Source organism: Elaeis guineensis, chromosome 2, assembly GCF_000442705.2.
Source record: "Elaeis guineensis isolate ETL-2024a chromosome 2, EG11, whole genome shotgun sequence".
Lineage (NCBI taxonomy): Eukaryota > Viridiplantae > Streptophyta > Magnoliopsida > Arecales > Arecaceae > Elaeis > Elaeis guineensis.
The window spans coordinates 121052218-121072348 of NC_025994.2; the positions used below are offsets into that span (position 1 = coordinate 121052218).

At 38.9% G+C, this 20131-nt stretch overlaps 1 pseudogene; it reads left to right on the forward strand.

Moving 5' to 3' along the window:
• Nucleotides 1–613: 613 nt before the first annotated feature.
• On the forward strand, nucleotides 614–1492 carry LOC140855389 (superoxide dismutase [Cu-Zn]-like; annotated as a pseudogene).
• Nucleotides 1493–20131: the final 18639 nt, after the last annotated feature.

A 20131-nucleotide genomic window follows, 5' to 3' on the forward strand; every position in this document is an offset into this window, starting at 1 on the left:
CCCCCTTCCTGGCATGCGTATCATCTTCTCCAAGCTTTTTCTTCATCGTCGACCACCTCCTCCTCCCCCCATCGCTCTTTTTGTCGGATCGGCCCCCCGCTGCCTCCCCTTATCAGATCGGGCCCCCGCCACCTTCTCTTGCTGAATCGACCCTCCTTCCCTTATCAGATCAGGCCCCCTGCCACCTCTCCCTTACAGGATCGGGCCCCCAGCCACCTCCTCCTTGTCAGATCGGTCCCCTCGCCGCCTCCCCCTGCCACTCCCCTTGTCGGATCGGCCCCCCACTGCCTTCCCTTACCAGATCGGCCTCCTGCCTCTCCTCTTGTCGGATCGGCCCCCCCACCGCCTCTCCCTTGCCGGATCGGGCCCCCCTGCCACCTCTCCTTGCTGGATCGACCCTTCGATCGCCTCCCACCTCTCCAAGCCCTTGGCCACCTCCCGCCTCCCCAAGCCGTTGGTCGTGAGCTCTTGGTCACCTCCCCAAGCCCCAAGCACCCAGCTACCTCTCGCCTCCCCATGCCCCCGACTACCTTCCCGAGCTAGCCCATGGCTGTGAGCACCTGGCCGCCTTTCTGAGCCCTCAGCCACCTCCCACCTCCCCGAGCCCCTAGCCATGAGCCCTCAACCACAAGCACCCAACCGCCTCCCCAAGCCCTTAGCCGCCTCCCTGAGCCCCCGACCGCGAGCCCTCGGTAGTCTTCCACCTCCCCGAGCCCCCGACCGTGAGCGTCCAACCGGCTCCCACCTCCCTGAGTCCAACCATGATCTTACTAAGGTAATTGTAAACATCTCTGAGCTTAAGGACTTCATGGATTTCATGTTCACACTTTTGGTGATACCACCAATGGTTGCATGTCTATTGGTAGTGAGCTCTTGTTTTGAGATTCAACATTATCTATGATTGAAGTGCTTGATTTGTGGGTGATTCTAATGTTCTTTTCAAATGTAGGACCATATTTTAATCCTATTGGGAAGGAACATGAGGCACCTAAAGATGAGAACTGCACCTGAAGATGAGAACCGTTGTGCTGGTGATCTTGAAAATGTGACTGTCGGTGAAGATGGTATGATCTATTTATCATGGCCACTTTATGATGCTACATTGTTATTTTCATAATATTTAAAAATGATAACTTGGTATTAAAAATGGTGTTTTACTTATGTTTGAGCAAGTTTACTGAAGCATTATGCATAGCTGGTTACTGTAATACTAGATGTTTATGTAGTTTTGGTTTGATGTTTTAGAGACTGTTAATTTTAATATTATTGACAAGCAGGTTATTTACTTTTTTCTTATGTTTAATATACTTTTAATAAGATATTATTCTTTCTATCTTTTAAACTCTTTTAATTTTATTCTCTTTTGCAGATTCCTCTCAGTGGACCAAATTTTATTATTGGAAGGACTGTTGTTGTCTATGCCGATCTTGATGATCTCGAAAAGGATAAACTTTACTCCTCAGATATTCATGTCAACTTTATGTTTCATTAATTTTAGGCATTAATATTGGATGATGTGGAATAGTTAGTTATGATGTGTTGAGCATCAATTTGTATATATGTTATTTTTTATTTTTTTTATTTTTTTATTTATTGTATCAAAAGCATGCATAAGCTAGCAAGTCATTAAAATCTCCATCTCTGTTAATGTTAGCATCTAATGATTTGCTTGTTTTTTTTTATACGTTGAAACTATGTTATAATTTTTATAATCACCTTAATTGGTTTATATCACTTGGTGCTGCTTTATTATCTTAATTGCATACCTATACATAATTTTTCTAGTATGTTTTCTTCTTGTACCTATTTTTTAGATTTTAATTTGTTAAGATGCTCACTCATGGAGATGCTACATCCATATGCTATTTATTTTTTTATATATATGTAATTTTTAAACTTATAAAGTAGATTTATAAAATTATATAATTTATATTTTTATTATAATATAATTAATTTTTTATTTATAATTATGTTAAATAATTATTATTTTATTTAAAATAATTTTTTTAAAAAATAATTATAAAATAAGTTTTAAAATATTTAATTATAATTTTTTTAAAAAAATAAAAATTATTAACGACGGTACTACCATCGCTAATAGTTTTGTTAAAATTTTAATTAAAAAAATAAAAAATTATTAGCAACGGCATTAGCAATAGTCAAGTCATCATTAATAATTTTTTTAATTTTAATTAAAAAAATTAAAAAGCTATTATCGTCGCTAATTACCATTATTAGCGATGGTAATTTTACCGTCACTAACAATGGCAATTAGCAATTAAGATATTTCCGTCAGATTTTTAGCGACGGCAAGTTGTTGCTAATAGCATTAGCAATGATAAACTGACTATTAACGATGGCTAATTGCCATCGCTAATAGTCAGTTATTTTATAGTCCGACAAGAGTTATTTTGGAGCGAGCCCTTTCTCTAACAATGAAACTCATTGATGTGATGTTGCAATCTTCAGAGACCTAGGACTCTCATCTTGCTTATGCAGCAATCCAGTGGGTGTTTATCTTATGCGTGTCCCCTCCTCTGATGTACCTCAAAGCTAACTTCGATGGCAGCATCAGGAGCAGGAGTGGTGGAGTTGGTTTTGTGATTCACAGATCTGGATCCAGACCGATGGCAGTCGTGTGGGTTTGTGATTCACGAACTTAGACCCAAACTGGTGGCAGTCAAGGGTAGCTACCTCTCCGAGTCCAAATCCTAGGTGCTAAACTTTGAGCAACTTGAGCGGAGATTACCCATGCATGGCGTATCTTGCAAGCTGATCAACTGATCATGGAGGGTGACTCTGCAACTGTAGTGTACTGGCTCCAAAGGTATGTGAGGGAGTGTGTTAGTCACCCCCTCTTTCGTTCATCGTGACTCTGTTCACTAGATACACCACCCTGATTATCTGACAAATCTTTTGGGAGACAAACACTGCAACAGACTAGGTGGCAGCATTTGTAATGAAGCACTCAGGGCATACTCCTGATAGATCTGCCATCGGGCGAGTATGCATGCGTTCCTTGACCAGTCCAAGAATCTTGCTCAGTCTTTTTTTAGCTTCTTATGGAGATGTGTTGAGGTGGGAGTGGCCAGAGAGATTGGGAATCGTGCAGCTTATATTGCTTGCTGCACCTGGTTGTCTCGGAATAGCTTGGTGTTTGACTCCAGGAGATGTCCAACGAGAGTTGCGCAGAACTGATCCCTTTCTTTGGTAGCGGAACTCAAGCAAGTCTGGCATCTGGCGGGTATGCATGTGTTCCTTGACCAATCCAAGAACCTTGCTCCAGCATTTTTGGCTTCTTACGAAGGTGTGTTGAGGTTAGAGTGGTTGGATCTAATTTGCAGGCTGGTAGCTTGGTCCCCATTCAATGCGTGTCATAGATTAGGGCAAGATTTGGGCTGAGCAAATTCAACTTGATTAAGACTATGCGGCCCAACCTTGGATAAAACTTTTACCCAAATTAATTTCGTACGTAATACTCAAATCCAAGACCCAGGCCCAATTGAGTCTTCAGTCTGGCCCAACGTCCAGGCTAGGCCTAATTTGTTCACTCGTTGAGACATAGCATCCGCTAGGGTCCAGAAAACACAGACCGGCTAAACCCGTCAGCTATGGTTTCTCATAAATTTTGTGGTATGTTGTAAGTGAACTTCACGAGCAAGTATGGTATATTGTCACAGCCAAATTGGTTAGTTAATGTGAACCATCCAACAAACTATAACCAATTTAATGCATACCATCAAATTAGTCCATTAATGGCATAGGTGCCAAACACCAACTAGGTTACTATAGAATGAGAGCTAGTCCACATCAAAAACTAATGCATAAGCATTTTCATGTTTTTCATCAACAAATCAACTTCACTTTTTTTTGAGAAAGTGAATATTAAAGATCACTTCTATCAACAGGAAATTTCACTTAACATATTGTTGGGGGATACCCACCGATCGACCGATCGACTGCCGGAGGGTCCGACCGACTGCCGGAGGGCCCGACCGCCCGACCGACTGCCGGAGGGCCCGACCGCCCGACCGACTGGCGGCCCGACCGCCTCCGACGGACGACTCCGACTGGCCGATAGACCGACCGGTCGTCGGTCGGGGCGACCGACTGACGGATGCCATCAGCGGCTAACTGCCGGCCGTCCAACGGCCCATCGCCGACTGGGGGTATGTCGGACGTATCCATCCCGACCGACTGAACCCAGAGGTCTGATGGTCAACTCACATGAAGCTCGCCGACCGATGGAGGGGCCCGACACCACTCAGCTGGTTGCCGATTTTGGGTCGGTCGGCTCCTCCAACCACCGTACAGCCGCCAGACGTTGTCAGCTCTGACACGGACATGCGGCACGGCTACCTAGGGGCATTGTCCCGCACAGGGCATAGTCAACCCTGGTGATTGGACAGCCACACGGCGACGTGATATTTTCACGGCGACTCTGACAGTCTACAGTGAGTTGACAGTTCCTCACTTGTCCGCGCCATTAATGACGACGCCATACCGTGCTCCACTATATATACCGGGGAAGGCAACAGTGCAAGGGATCGATCCGTCCGTCTCTCCCACATACGCAGGCTCGCTCCTCTCTCTCTTTCTCTTTCTCAGAGCTCTCTGTCTACATTTCACTGTTGCCCAGTCACCTCTCTGACTTGACCGTCGGAGGGTCCCCGACCGGAGCCGCCTCCGGTCAGTGCGGACTTCCTTTTGCAGGTGCACGCTTCCCGGCGATCGGGCGACGAGGCGATTGGCCGCAACAGATTGGCGCGCCAGGTAGGGGTACAGCATGACAAAGACAAGAGCTCAACGATCGAGAGTCACTGGGTCGGCGAGGTGCTCTTCCCGCCGGGAAGAGGCCTCCCCGCCCCCGCCGGTGGTGGAGCCTAGCTCTCCGCGCCCTGCAGTGACCACGGAGGCGCAGATTGCGGCCATCGTACGGCAGATGACCGTACTGACCGACGCAGTCAAAAGCCTCCAGCAGCAACCGGCGGCCCGACCTATGCCTTCCAGGAGCAGCCGCCGCCGACCGCGCCGACCCCTGTCGCCTCCATGCGAGCGCTCCCAACAGCGCTCCCACGGAGAGGAGGAACGACCACGGCGCGACGACCGACGGTCCCAGCGGCCCTCTCCCTCCCCGTTGGAACGGGCAAGGAAGGAGAAGCGGCCGCGCACACCGTCAGCCTCCCTTTCAGAATCTTCCGGAGACTCCACCCCTGGGGTCTCTCAGCATCGACGAGCGGACGACTACGAGCGATGATTCGAGAAAATCGACCGCCGACTCGCCCAATTGCAGACGGACGGCCAGAAGTCTTCCAACGACGTCGACTTCCAGACCGCCCAATCTCTCTCCCGACTGGTTCTCGACGAGGTGATTGGCCGCAACACATATCAAATCATGTTATGTGACATGCACCGCTCATGTAAGCCTATATATGCAACTTTTGATAAAGGAATTAAAAAAAAAATCTCTTTTTTTACATAAAAAAAGATGTTTGCATCTCAACTAGTGAAATAAACATAGAATAAAAACAAATAATCATCTAGATTCTCTTAATTATCAAAAAAAAAAAATCCTTTAATATGTTATACTAAAAGAATTCTTGGATTAGTTTTAAGATATCTCAAACGTAATCTGGATTTTATAGTACTCCAATCGTTGGCTGCCATATAATTAAGATCAAGCTATTTCTTGAATGGATGGACGACCTCTAGCATCTTTTATTGAAATTTATCATCTATACTGATTTCTGAATGTATAAATTCTTTTTTATTAAGATGCATGTGTATCACCTGACAACCAGGTAGAAAATATGAATTAAATATGATCTATAAGAATATTTATGCATGAATATCCTAATCAGAATTCTCAAACAAGTCTAAGTAGCGATGACATGATACTTAATCAATTAATTTCCAAAACTTAAACTGCTAAGAAAAATGTCAAAACTGCTAATTAGGCTTAACAAAAACCCTTCCTTGCACAATATTTTAATGGTTATTTTGGAATAAATATTTTCATTGTGAGGACGATTCGCTTGCTTTGATATCAATTACTCACTATTGTGTTGTAAATAAAAGTCTAAGCTTTTGACTTCTTCAAAACAACTTAAATATAGTTACACTGATACATAGTTCAAGATTTGTTTGATTTTTTTCCTCTCCAATCCTAGATAAAATTTTTAAACATTGTATCATCGATCCAACATTTCTGTAACAGTGAAGCCACAAAAAGTTTTGAACTTAAGCAATCCAAAAATTTCTTTCTTATACCAATGATGCAATATCTGCCATGACATATTATAAAACATAAAATAGATTTGTAACCTATTAATCGTGTCCCTCCTGCATGCTCGCGGAAATCCTCCGTTTGACGCTTAGTAATATCGTTTCTCAAACGTTTTATTTCGTTAATTAATCTTATCAGGTGATGCTCGTGTTGTTGTTCTCAAAAACACGAGTAGGATGATGGTTTGCCTGTGCACATATTGTCATCGTCCGAGCCCGGCCCATTTTACTTGGGGTTGGCCTGGCCTGGGCCGGCATATTGGGCCACTTACGCATGCGTGGCACGTGCTAGAGGCGGAGGAGTCCTCCTCCGCCCGATTCCGGTGGAGAAGGGTCACCGGACTCCTAGGATGTAGCCTATCCACTCTTCCCTCTAAGCATCGCCTCTCATCCCCGATCCATCACTGGAAAAACCCCTTGATCCACCCCGATCTCTTCTCCATAGCCATCCCTGGGTTCCTTAGCCGTCGTTATCGGCTTCATCAGCTCGATTTGCCGCCGGCTAGTCGCCGAAATCGGTAGAAAACTGGAGGCCCTGTTCCTTTTATTTTCTTCCGAGTCGGCCGTCGTCGCCGGACGTGGCCGTGCTCGGGCTGCCGAGGGCCGGAGCCGCCGCCAACCGCCTCGGCTTCCTTCGTTCAAATCAAGCATATCCGCCCTTCCAATCTTTCTCCAAGAAGAAGAAGAAAAAAAGAGAGAACACAGAACGGAAAAAAGAAATGGAAAAATGAAAATCCTTGACTACTTTTACCCTCTCTTCTTCACTCTTTCTTGATTTTAGAGAGAGGAGAAAATACAAGATGTCAGAGATATCAATTAAGAGAGAATGTGCCTTTTACTTTTTTTTTTTTGGTAAAAGAGAACGTGCCTTCATGATTGTTAACTGCTTTCTTTTCGGAAAAAAATAAATAAATTGCAAGAAGAATCGATATAACTTAAACGCTAACCGGTATTGCTGTAGAGAGAGAAAAAAAAAAAATATATATATATATACACACACTTTGGCTTTTGCAACGGTTTCTTGATTGCCGTTAAGCATTCTTCACATAGGGCAGCATCTCTTCGTAATGGAATTCTTAGGTAGATCTCAATGTTTTATTACTCGGCATCTTATCAGATGTTTGTTGAAAAAAAATTGTTTCTATCATCAATACGGAGATGACGAATGAAGCAAAGCCTTACCAGTTAATTTTGGAGGAAAAATTAGATTAATCAGTCATTAACTCCCAGAAAACCCCTATCCCCGTCTGCGTGGGTTCTCGCGGGGGGAGAGCACTGTGTGTGTGAATTTGATCAACAAAAAGTAAGCTTCATGTCATTTCCAACAAGGTAGACCTAGTAGCCCAACTTGTTGCAGCCTGGCCTAGGCCTGGATGACTATAAGGTATTGTTAGAAGGAGAATCTTTTTTGTCCATCATCATCGATGAAAAAAAAATACACCGCTTCATTGAATTGGATCATGGACCATAATTAATAATGATCAAGCATTTAATACAGCTCAAATTTTTTTTTTCAAAATTTTTTAAGAAAAATATCATTTCCCTCCAAGATATTATCTTTTACTCTATTTTGCTCATGCATAGTCAGAATATCATAAATAATAATAGGATATCATAATAATCAATAGAATGTTATAAAAAATAACAAGACGTCATAATAATTGCATGACATCATTTTGTATCTTATAAATAATTATTGAAAAATAATATTACTGATACAAAATGTCATACCAAGTAATAAGATGTCATAGGATTCACAGAAAGTCATATAAGGCATCAGAAAGTAATAATAGTCTTCTTTTTTTGTTCTATGATATCCTGTTGGTTATTATGACTGCTTGTGTCTTGAAGAAAAAATATATTTTTATCAAAAAAAATTTAAAAAATTGAGCTTCATAAATACCTATCCCGTAATTAATTATATTACGTGGCCCAATCTAATGAAACGGTGCATTTTTTTTCCATTGGAGGCGGTTGATAAAGAATTTCTCTCGTTAATTAGAAGAACTAGCCTTTCAACAGTTATAAGGCATATGAAAGTATTTTTAAGATTTCAATAAATAATTTATCATATCTTTTAAAAATTAAGAAGCAAGTAATAATTTTCACAATATATCTAGAACCCTAACTCCTTGAGTAATATTGCATCATCGAAAAAATAATGTTGCTGCACCTCTCTGACTGGGTGACATGGTGGCATGACTGGGCCAGACAGCTCGAATCGAGTGCTCTGCTGCAGTCGGCAGGCATCAGGTCGGAACTTCAATCATCTGCAAAGCAAGACCACATGCTGGAGAAGAAGGTGGGTGTTCTCCAATGGGGGACCCTCCGATGGCTAAGTCAGTAGTAATCGGAGAGAAAAAACAGTAGAAAAAAATGGTGACAACAAAAGACTCTCATTCCGAGAGAGAAAGAGTCCCCTTATTTTTTCTCTCACTTCTTCTTTTATAGTAGAGGGAGTCTACTAGGCGATTAATGTCCATCAGAGTCGGAGTAGTGACTATTAGAGCCAGAATAGTAGATTCCCTCAGAGTTAGAGTAGTGGCTGTCGAAGCCAGGATAGTGGATATCAGCCAGCTGTCCCAGAGGTAGTCGTCCATGTCGAAGGGGTAGTGGGCCTGCATCAAAGTTTTAGTCCTACAAAGGTTGCACACTAAGCACCCTTGGAGCCATCCGATTTGAAGGAAGGCTCGTAGGAAGTCGGGTCCAAAGGGAGACATCATCGATCGGAGACCAATGATGCTGGGTCTATCGAACTGTCGACCTCTTGTGATCGGCTATTTGAAGGAAGTCCGACTTTCAGGATACGCATGCAGAAATTTAAAACTAGCAGTGAAAAATTTTTGATATAGATTAAAATATTTTTAATCCATCAACATAAAATATAGATCTAATTTACATATACATGCCAGAATCATTCACATGCTGAAATTAAGATGCTAAAAAGTAAAAATTAGATTTAAAAATTTTAAACTGGAGATCCGATCTCCATACCTTTGTGCGGGTCGATGATCTCTGCAGCTGATGATCGTGATAATCTGATGAGGCTTCTGTAGAGCCGCACATGCATCCAACTTCTATTGGTATCCACATGAAGTCTTCATTTGATCAGAGGTCTGTTGCTTCATTGGGATGCTAGCACCCTTATAGAAGCCACCTCCTGATGGTTGATGTAGATTTTCTCCATCATTTTTTTCTGACCCTCTTAGAGAACAAGGAGAAGAGGAGGAGGAAGAAGAAGAAGAAATAGAAGAATCTTTTCTCTCTATTTTTTTTTCTTGTCACAAAACCCATGCTACACAATAGGAAGAAACCCTAAAACCCCATGCCCCTAGAGACACCTCTCTAGCTTTCCATGCCAAAAAGAAAACCCATGCATCTCTTAATTTTTCCTCACACCCTTCTTCTGATTTTACATTGAAAAATCAAAACCTTATCTCTTAATTGGCGTGTAATAGAGCTTTTATAGGGCTTTGAGCATTTGGATTAGGTTTAAGATTCTAAAAGATAGAGTCCTTGGGGCGTCCAACTCTTGGACACTCCCTCCCTTGATTTGTGCATCTCATGCAAAAAATCCTAAGAGATGGGGCAGCATGGGGTGACTTCTTATGCACAAAAACAAAGAGAAGTGGCATGTGTAGTTGGGTGTGGATAAGGTGGGGTGTGGAGTTATTTGTTGCACTAGGGAGAAAGAGAGTCCTGGTTATACTGGGAACTCTCTTAGATGCTTTAATTATCCTAACCAATTTAGGATTAGGTTGCACCTAATGAAGAGTAAAATCCTAGTCTAACTAGTAACCCAATCAGATCCCAATTCTATTAGAAAATTGATTAATTCAAGTTCTAATCAAATTAGAAATTGATCTCTCTTTAAATTGGATTATCTCATAATCCAATTAGGCTTGATCTAATCAAACCCAAACTAATCGAAATTGAATCCAATTCAATTAGACTTGATTTCAATCTCATTGCTTAATCAAATTGAGTCAATTAGTAATCTAATTACTACTTAATCCTCCTACAACTTACTAACACTTAGTAAGTTTGATAATTACAATAATTGCATTGGATTAATCATTAATCACATTGATAATTAGATCTCTCTGTGATTCATAATCATAGATCAACCATCTGATCGAACAAAGTTTTCTTTTATATATGACCCCATAGGATTTATTCTGTCTGATAGTAAAATATATTGATCTCAATCATAATATCATCGAAACTTCTTTCGATGGATTGAAATAATTTCAATTCTATCCATCAAGGATCATCGATCATCAAGACGACGTTCGATGAGTCTCACAATCCATCAGTGACACCTAGCAGTATGTAGTGGCAATCCAGCAGAATGAAATATTGAACCTTTAGGTACAGTTATCGTATGACTCAGTCATTTTATCTGAGTTTGGACAAGATGGAGGTTACGGATAACTCGTTAAATCTTATCGCTTGTCATATATAATATTCAATCAACTCGAGTTCATAAGTAAAACTTTATGAAAACTCTTTTCTATCATTCACTCTACCATGATCATAATCTTTTGAACTCAGTCTCATAAATAATAAAGGACTGTTTCTTTTCTATCAAGATCGATAGATTTTATTTAGGTGCGTACCCTACTCTTATAGTGAATCTACAACAGTCAATATCTACTACAACGATCCATCTGACTAGAAATCATATTTATGTGTAGTCAAACTATAGCAACCCCATTGTGAGTAGTCGAAGCACCGTAGATTTGAGGACCACTCACACCACTGCAGCATCGAGTATGTCACTGACGAATGGATAGACATCCATATAACTACTCATGTTGGTCACACTTGATACCATTGTTCTCTAATAATCACCTATACTTTCATTCTAGTGTTCCTACACTATAAATTCGAGACTCATCTATTCAGAAGAAAGCTATCCATGCACTAATCTAACTGGATCAATCACTATCCTCATGATGATCTATCAATCAAAATTATTTAGGAATTAATCATCAATGATATATGTCCTAAATTCTCAATTTTTGAGAATATGTGTCATCATCTTATTAATTTTTTGGACGATTCATAGACACACGACTCATATAAATAAAAATTAATCTTATTTATTTTATTCAATTACAAAACTATACCATTAGAAATGTTACATGTGTTAGTCAACTTGACTTCTAGGGCATACATCTAATACTATCAGTCGATGATATTGGTGTCGCACGGATCTCATGTCCTAAGTTGCTGCATCATGAAATCAGATATCCACTATGTACTTGAAAGTTGGACACATTAGCAGGTGGATGAATATGATCTAACACTTGCCCCTCACTTTTCAGTTCGAAGTATTTCATATTGGGAAGTAGATTGTCGAACAGACTTCAGGATCATGTGCCGGAGCGAGCTTTTTTGACATTATAAGGCTTCGACGATGCGACTGAAGTGGTTGGGCTCTCCTTCAGGTTTGAACCGATGTGGGAGGAATGCAGTGGAGTCTAGGGATGCTGACGATTTGCATCGAATAACTGTCGAAATGGTTTTGATGGTAACCATGAAGCCTATTGTAGTTGGGTCTTCCCCCTGATGTTGAGCTGGCATCTGATGAGTCGGCCGTTGTAGGAAGTCCTCCTATCAAAGCGATGATGGAGAGAGTTCGGATTGCTTGGATATTCGTCGATGCTAAGGTATGGTTCATTGAGTTTTGATTTTTTTTCATTCCCTATTTATGATTGAGGTTGATCGATGTCCTTCTAAGCCCTAGACTGTCGGTGGCACGGAGGAGCTGTTGGGTGGGCGTCGATGTGGTTTTATGGAATCTTTTTGGAATTTTGAAATCTCTACTTGAGTCATTGGCTCCAAAGGGTCTTCTGATGCATATCACTATCATGGGCTTCTTGGGATCTACAGCATCGGTTATAGGGTCCGATCGATCCAGAGACTTCAGCTTGATCTTTGGAGGAGACCCGAGGTTTCTCCCTCGGATGCATTCGAGGAATCCAAGTGGTTGACATCATTCCGATCAGGATCTCAGAGGAGATCAATTTACTAATCCATTCATCAAGTCCCCAGGGCATTCATCTGCAAGATGCTTCATAACTCCATCTGCCATTAATGCTAGAGAATTTTTCAAGAGAACAAACTGAGGAGTCATCCCAGGCCTAACCCATCCTGCCACGTGGTGGATTGAAGTGGATCTCGAAGCATTTCATGGACTACTTCTCAGGACTTGGAACGAAAAAGGATGTAATTAATGGCCCCGATGCTTGTGTTTTGGGCCTGGCCATGTGGCATGACCCGATTGTCGGATGGTCGGACACATGCCGTTTGGGATCTATATAAAAAGATCATCCCCCTTACGGTGGATGCACTCACCGAAGAACTCTTCCTTGTCCATTCATGTGCTTCTACGATGGAGTCATCGCTGCGATCAGTGATGGAGGCAACGGAGAAGAAGATGGCCTTTTTGAGGGCCAAACCTTTGCCCAAGAGGGCAAAGACCATCTTGCTTAAGTCTCCCAATGTTGGTCGAGCCCCATTTCCTCTGAGGGTCCTGGGCAACTACGGGCAAATTGGTGAAAGTTCCTCCCACTTCAAAGGGGTGGTCCGTCAGGGGACCTCCGTGGAGGCCTTCATCAAAGCCAAACTCTGCTGTATTGTGAAGTACAAGGCTTCATAGATTTTTAAAGGGGAGCTCCTTGACACCTCCACTGCTGCTTGCATCTAGGGCTTTAAAAACCACAAGTCACATCTGAAATACATGATGCGGCAGCTGGAACTCCACCGCCTCCATCCAGAGAACAATGATGAAGAAGTAAGGGCGTTCTCCTCGGACAAAGATAAGATTTTTATTTTTTTTATTTTTTGCTGCTGCCTGCACGGTGCCTTTTTGGCACTATTCACGTAATTAAATCATCAGTAAAAGATAAATTTTTATCATGTATACCTCCTCCATTGTTGTATTCTGACTTCTCTTCCCTTTTTCTTCTTTCGCTCTTTCTTTTTTGAGCACGGCTCTTTGCCTGAATCTCTAACGCGATGGATGGAGGTTAATGCCTCCGTTACATACACGTGTGTGTGTGTATATGTATGTATGTACAGCTATATGTATATATATCTGTATATGTATATGTATATATATATATATATATGTATATATATGTACATATATATATATATATATATATATATATATATATATATATATATATATATATATGTGAGTGTCTATATATATATATATATATATATATATATATATATATATATCTATGTGTGTGTATGTATATATAGGTGTGTGTATGTGTGTCTATATATATATATATATATATATATATATATATATATATATATATATATATATATATATATATATATATATATATATATATATATATATGTGCATATATGTATGTATATATATATGTATATATATGTATACAAGAATGTATGTATATAAAAATGTATATATATATGTGTGTGTGTCTATATATATTGTCACGGCCTAGCCCATAGGGCTCTTGGGCCTGGCAAAATTTGGAGAAGCTCGAAACAGAGCCGACGGGAGGAGGAGGAAGACTCCTAACTGGAGTCTTCTTCCCCTCCGACCTCGATGAAATCGGACCCATGGAGTCCGAGTAAAGGTAGGAAATCTCCCTTATAAATCCTTCTTCCCTTCCTTAGGTATCTACAAAAGGTATTTTGAAGAGATTTTAAGAAATTTGAGGGATTTTTTCAAGAGGATCCGTGAGTTCTTAGATGGGGAAAAAGGAGGTCGTCGGAGTTCTTCTCGACCGTCGGAGCAAGATAAGCTCCTTTCCTACTCTTCTTCCTTCTTAGGCATCCTTCTTTTGTTGGCAACTGACGGCAAGCCATCGAATTGAAGAAGAACAAGGCCATCCCTATTTTTCTTATTTTTTTCTCCCTTATGTGCCACCGGCAACAGCCACCGTTGGGGCTATCACCGAGGCTGTGGATGCATCGCCGTCGGCTGCTGTCGGAGGGTGGCCGGGGTCGGCCCTCCTTGGCCGCATGAGGGTGAGAGGAGATGGAGGGGGACGATGCCCCTATTTTGGACGAGGAAAAGGAAAAAGAAAGAAGAAAAAGAGAAGAAGGAAAAGGAAAAGAAAGGAAAGAAAAAAAAGAAAAAGAGAAAGAGAAAAAGAAAATAGAAAAAAAAAGAAAGAGAGAATTTTCTCTCTCTCCTCTCTCTCCTTTCTCTTCCTCTTTCCTCTTTCCTCTCTCCTCTCTTTACCTTCTCTCTCCAATTTCTCTCTAGATTCTCTCTCTAGACCTTTTTCTCTCTCTTTATGGATTTTATCTCTCTAGTGTCTTTCTCTCTTTGATTTCATCATGGATCCTAGGATAAATTTGAAATAAAAATATGATGATTTGAGTTTGCTCCAAAATTCATGCGGTAGATTTGATCTCAGCCCGATCTTATTTGAAATTTATAACATTTGATTCATATTGAGTCACCCTGATAGGACCTTTAATGATCTCGATCATGATTGCCTCATCTGAAGGATTTAAAAATTTCTCTCTCCACTTTCTCTCTAGAATTTTCTCTCTCTTCATGGATTTTCTCTCTCTAGAGGTCTTATGGATCAGTGAAGGATCCAGATACTTAGATAAATCTTAATTTTGATTAATTCTAAGAGAGGTCCTTGATTTGTGTTATTAGGATCGATTATCGGTAATTTCTCTATATGTGATTTTATATTGATCAGGATCATGAAGAAATAATTGTCTGCATATGATATCGAGTGAAATATTTTGTTAGAAAAATTCATAAATCAAAGAAGAACATTGATTTCTGTGCTTGGATCAGTCACCAGTAAAGGTAAGAATCCCTGTACATGATCACTATTATATATATGCTATTTTACTATTGGTCTTACATCATTGATTTTGCATCGTCGGATTTGAGATCGATGAATTTATTATACCTGAGATACTGTTATTTGATTTTGAGCTTGAGTATGTTATGTCAATATATATGTATCAGAGATTGATGGCATGATTATATGGATATGACATATCTGAATTGATCATAATGCAAGACAAAATTGATTTGATGAAATCAACACATAATGATTAAATGAAAAGAAAGAGATATATGGTATGGACTAGCCTTGTCATGTGGAACAACCGGCCAGGAGCTTATGCCTGGGACAGCCCGTCAGGAGCTTATGCGGATAGCCCCCACTGGCTTACAGGTGGATCAGCTGGCCAAGAGCTCATGCCTGGGACAGTCCGTCAGGAACTTATGCCTGGGACAGCCTCTCACGGGCTTTCATACGTGGGACAGCCGGCCAGGAGCTCATCCTGGGACAGTCTTGAAAGATTTTTTAAGTGGATTCGATCCGGATGATGACTGAGGTATAGACTTGGATAGTCCAGAGCCAGAAAGAAAATGTTAAAAATCATGTGATTATGAAAAGAGAAATGAAAGATAAGATATGAAATAATTGTTGAATAAAAGTGTTTCACCTGTTAACATATGATGATGCATCTATTTTAACAAGATAAAAAATTTATGGATGTTTGCATTATTCTGGACATTGAACATGAGATTTTATATTTTATTGCTTATCCTTATTTTCAGACTATATTACTATATCAGTGTGATATGGAAATTCTTACTGGACTGTAAAGCTCACACCTCTTCATCTTTCTTTTTCTTCTCAGAGTTACAGGACGTTCATGATTGGCTATGACTTAGATTTATGGGTGAGCAGATGGATAGATAGAGTGTCATAATACCTGATCAGAGGATTGAAAAAAATTAATTTATAATTATGCAAGATTTTATAAATTATTGTTGAAATTAATTGTTATGGATGTTAAGATTGTAATGATTTATTTTGGCCTTGCATATTCTTTAGGGCTTGCTCTAAGGAGTGTGCGGCCATCACGTATCCAAGTCGGATGTTGGGTTCGGAGCGTGACAGAATGATATCAGAGCCAGGTTATGATCATTGAAGATTACGATATAAATGATTAGGATGTGATAGAATAATATCATAGCTCAGGTTTAAGATCACCAGAGATTATGAAGATATATTAAAACTTTATGTAAGATCAGTAGGATGTGATAGAGTGGCATCTGAGCTTAGAGGTTAGATTACGTTTATTTGGAGATAATGATACAAGTAATTAGGATATGATAGAACAGTACTAGAACCCAAGTTTAAGGTCACTAGGGATTGTCATATAAGTGATATCAAAACTTTGAGATTATAATCAATAGAGTATGATAGATAATATTAGAGTCTGAGGTTATAATCATTAAGGATGTAATAGAATGATATTACAATTTAGGTTATGATCATTAGAGAATATGATTTAAGTGATATTTAAGCTTAAGATTATAATTATTTGAAATTATGACTTTAGTGATATTTAAACTTAGGTTATGATCATGAGGAACATGATAGATATAAAAAAGAAGATTCAATATTTAGATTTCGAATCAATAGATATTAAGATGAAATTTATGTATAAGTGGCATATGATATCTATAATAGAATTAATGAGTTATATCTTAGATTTCAATTAGTAAGGTTGACCTAAGTATGAAAAGAGTTGACCTTGGAATAAAATGGGAGGTATTGATAAGTTATGTTGAGTATACTAGAGGATTTTGAAATATAAAACTTATATGATTGAAGATCATGATAATTTTTTTAATTTCGATGATAATTGTCTGAGCATTATGAATTTGGACTTATCAAAGAAAGTTAATTAGGGTATGGTCTAAGAAGAAATTATATCATATGAGAGAGAAATATTTTTGAACACTGAACCCATAAGAGGTCATATATGAAACTCAATCTTAGATGAAAAATATATTAGAATTTTATTATGAGAATATGAGATACACATCTTGGTAAAATTTTTGGTTACTCAAAATATCATATTTTGAATATGATTCCTTGATCTTTCAAGTTGCATTGAATTTCAAGTCAATAGTTTATTTTTCTAAGTGGATCAAAAGTATTTTGATATTATTGTTAAATTAAAGAAGAAAATTTATTTTGTCAGAGTATGATATACAGGTTATGATGAAATCCTTAATAATTCGTATTACTATCTTTGGATTAGATTTTTTTAATTTTTCTTGTGATTGTTGAAGATGGTGAAGTATATGAATTATTCAAATCAAAGTTTGGATTATTTTTTTTTAAATTAAACTAAGCATCTTGTAAGTGTTAAATTTTGAATGACTTATACAAGGGACAAGATTTTGTATGGATTTATCGATTAATATTAAGAGTTGTGATGAAGAGAGCTCTATAAGAAATAATCAAGTTGATTCTACTTAAGGATGTTGGCTTGAGTTCTTCTAGTTTGTCAAGTTAGAATTAATTCTTTTAAAAAAAAAGATTGATTTAGAAATTATCTAAATGATTGTAAGGTAAACCTAAGGTTAACTCCAATCGATTCTAGACATGTTGGATTCTTGAAGAGTGATGAAACTTATGCAATGATTTCAAATATAGGAAGTGGATCAAGATTTAATTTTTATATGCTATACCCAAAGGTAGTAAAGATAAAAAAACTTAAAATTTTACCGTAAGTCTTATATGAAATTTGAAGGTTGAATCTATCCTGGATTGATCTAACATATAAGGATATTTTATCTTGATAGACTTATATAATTTGATAAATTAAGATCAGAGTGCGCAGCAAAAATATAGTAGATTAAATTGATTAGAAATATTAATCTTTTAAATCAAAAGATATTATGATGAAATACATTAGTTGCAAATAAGGAAGGATTTTATTGATAATGAAAGGATACTATAAATTTTGATCTAATTTGATAATAGCCGGATAATTTTTGTCAGTAGGTTACTTCATTGTAGATAATGTCAAAAAAAAAAATTTAGATATCTCAAGTTTATTAACAGCTTGATAGTTTTGATATTAGTTCAAATTTAGAATGTCCTGACATAGATCTCATATTTTTTTTAAAATTTAATATTGTTACTTGGACTGATATAGACGATTGAGGTTTTCTTAAGATGAGAGATTACATATAAAATTTGTTGGAAGGTCAAGAGAAGAAAGAAATCGATGATTGTGAAGAGTGCCCGATGTTTGACCTTTATTTATTTTTCTATCAAGGGTAGTCTGAGATAATTATGAATTTTGAGTGGAATGTATTAGACAAATAACGGTGGTATATTAATACAAGTCCAAAATGTTACAGTTCTTCAAAAAATTGAGAAATCAATAAGAGGAGATGAATTTAAAATTTCAAATAATTTTTGTTATAACAAGATCATGAGAAATAAATAATATATAAGACATTATCGTAAGCTTAAGAATGACATGAAGAATGTATACTTTGAAATATGTATCTCGAACGACATAACTTAATTTTGAGGATGAAATTATTTTAAGGAGGGGAGATTGTCACGGCCCAGCCCATAGGGCTCTTGGGCCTGACAAAATTTGGAGAAGCCCGAAACAAAGCCGACGGGAGGAGGAGGAAGACTCCTAACCGGAGTCTTCTTCCCCTCCGACCCCAGTGAAATCGGACCCATGGAGTCCGAGTAAAGGTAGAAAATCTCCCTTATAAACTCTTCTTCTCTTCCTTAGGTATCTACAAAAGGTATTTTGAAGAGATTTTAAGAAATTTGAGGGATTTTTTCAAGAGAATCCGTGAGTTCTTAGATGGAGAAAAAGGAGGTCGTCAGAGTTCTTCTCGACCGTCGGAGCAAGGTAAGCTCCTTTCCTACTCTTCTTCCTTCCTAGGCATCCTTCTTTTGTTGGCAACTGACGGCAAGCCGTCGAATTGAAGAAGAACAGGGCCATCCTTGTTTTTCTTATTTTTTTCTCCCTTGTGTGCCACCGGCAACAACCACCGTTGGGGCTGTCACCGAGGTTGTGGATGCATCGCCGTCGGCTGCTGTCGGAGGGTGGCCGGGGTCGGCCCTCCTTGGCCGCTTGAGGGTGAGATGAGATGGAGGGGGACGATGCCCCTATTTTGGACGAGGAAAAGGAAAAAGAAAGAAGAAAAAGAGAAGAAGGAAAAGGAAAAGAAAGAAAAAGGAAAAAAAAGAGAAAGAGAAAAAGAAAATAGAAAAAAAAAAGAGAAACTTTTTTTTCTCTCTCTCTCTCCTTTCTCTTCCTCTTTCCTCTCTCCTCTCTCTACCTTCTCTCTCTAGATTCTCTCTCTAGATCTTTTTCTCTCTCTTTATGGATTCTATCTTTCTAGTGTCTTTCTCTCTTTAATTTCATCACGGATCCTAGGATAAATTTGAAATAAAAATATGATGATTTGAGTTTGCTCCAAAATTCGTGCGGTAGATTTGATCTCAGCCCGATCATATTCGAAATTTATAACATTTGATTCATATTGAGTCACCCTGATAGAACCTCTGATGATCTCGACCATGATTGCCTCATCTGAAGGATACGAAGATTTCTCTCTCCACTTGCTCTCTCTACTTTCTCTCTCTAAAATTTTTTCTCTCTTCATGGATTTTCTTTCTCTAGAAGTCTTATGGATCAGTGAAGGATCCAGATACTTAGATAAATCCTAATTTTGATTAATCTTAAGAGAGGTCCTCGATTTGTGTTATTAGGATCGATTATCGATAATTTCTCTATATGTGATTTTTATATTGATCAGGATCATGAAGAGATGATTGTCTGCATATGATATCGAGTAGAATATTTTGTTAGAAAAATTCATAAATCAAAGAAGAACATTGATTTCTGTGCTTGGATCAGTCATCGGTAAAGGTAAGAATCTCTGTACATGATCACTATTATATATATGCTATTTTACTGTTGGTCTTGCATCGTTGATTTTGCATCGTCAGATTTGAGATCGATGAATTTA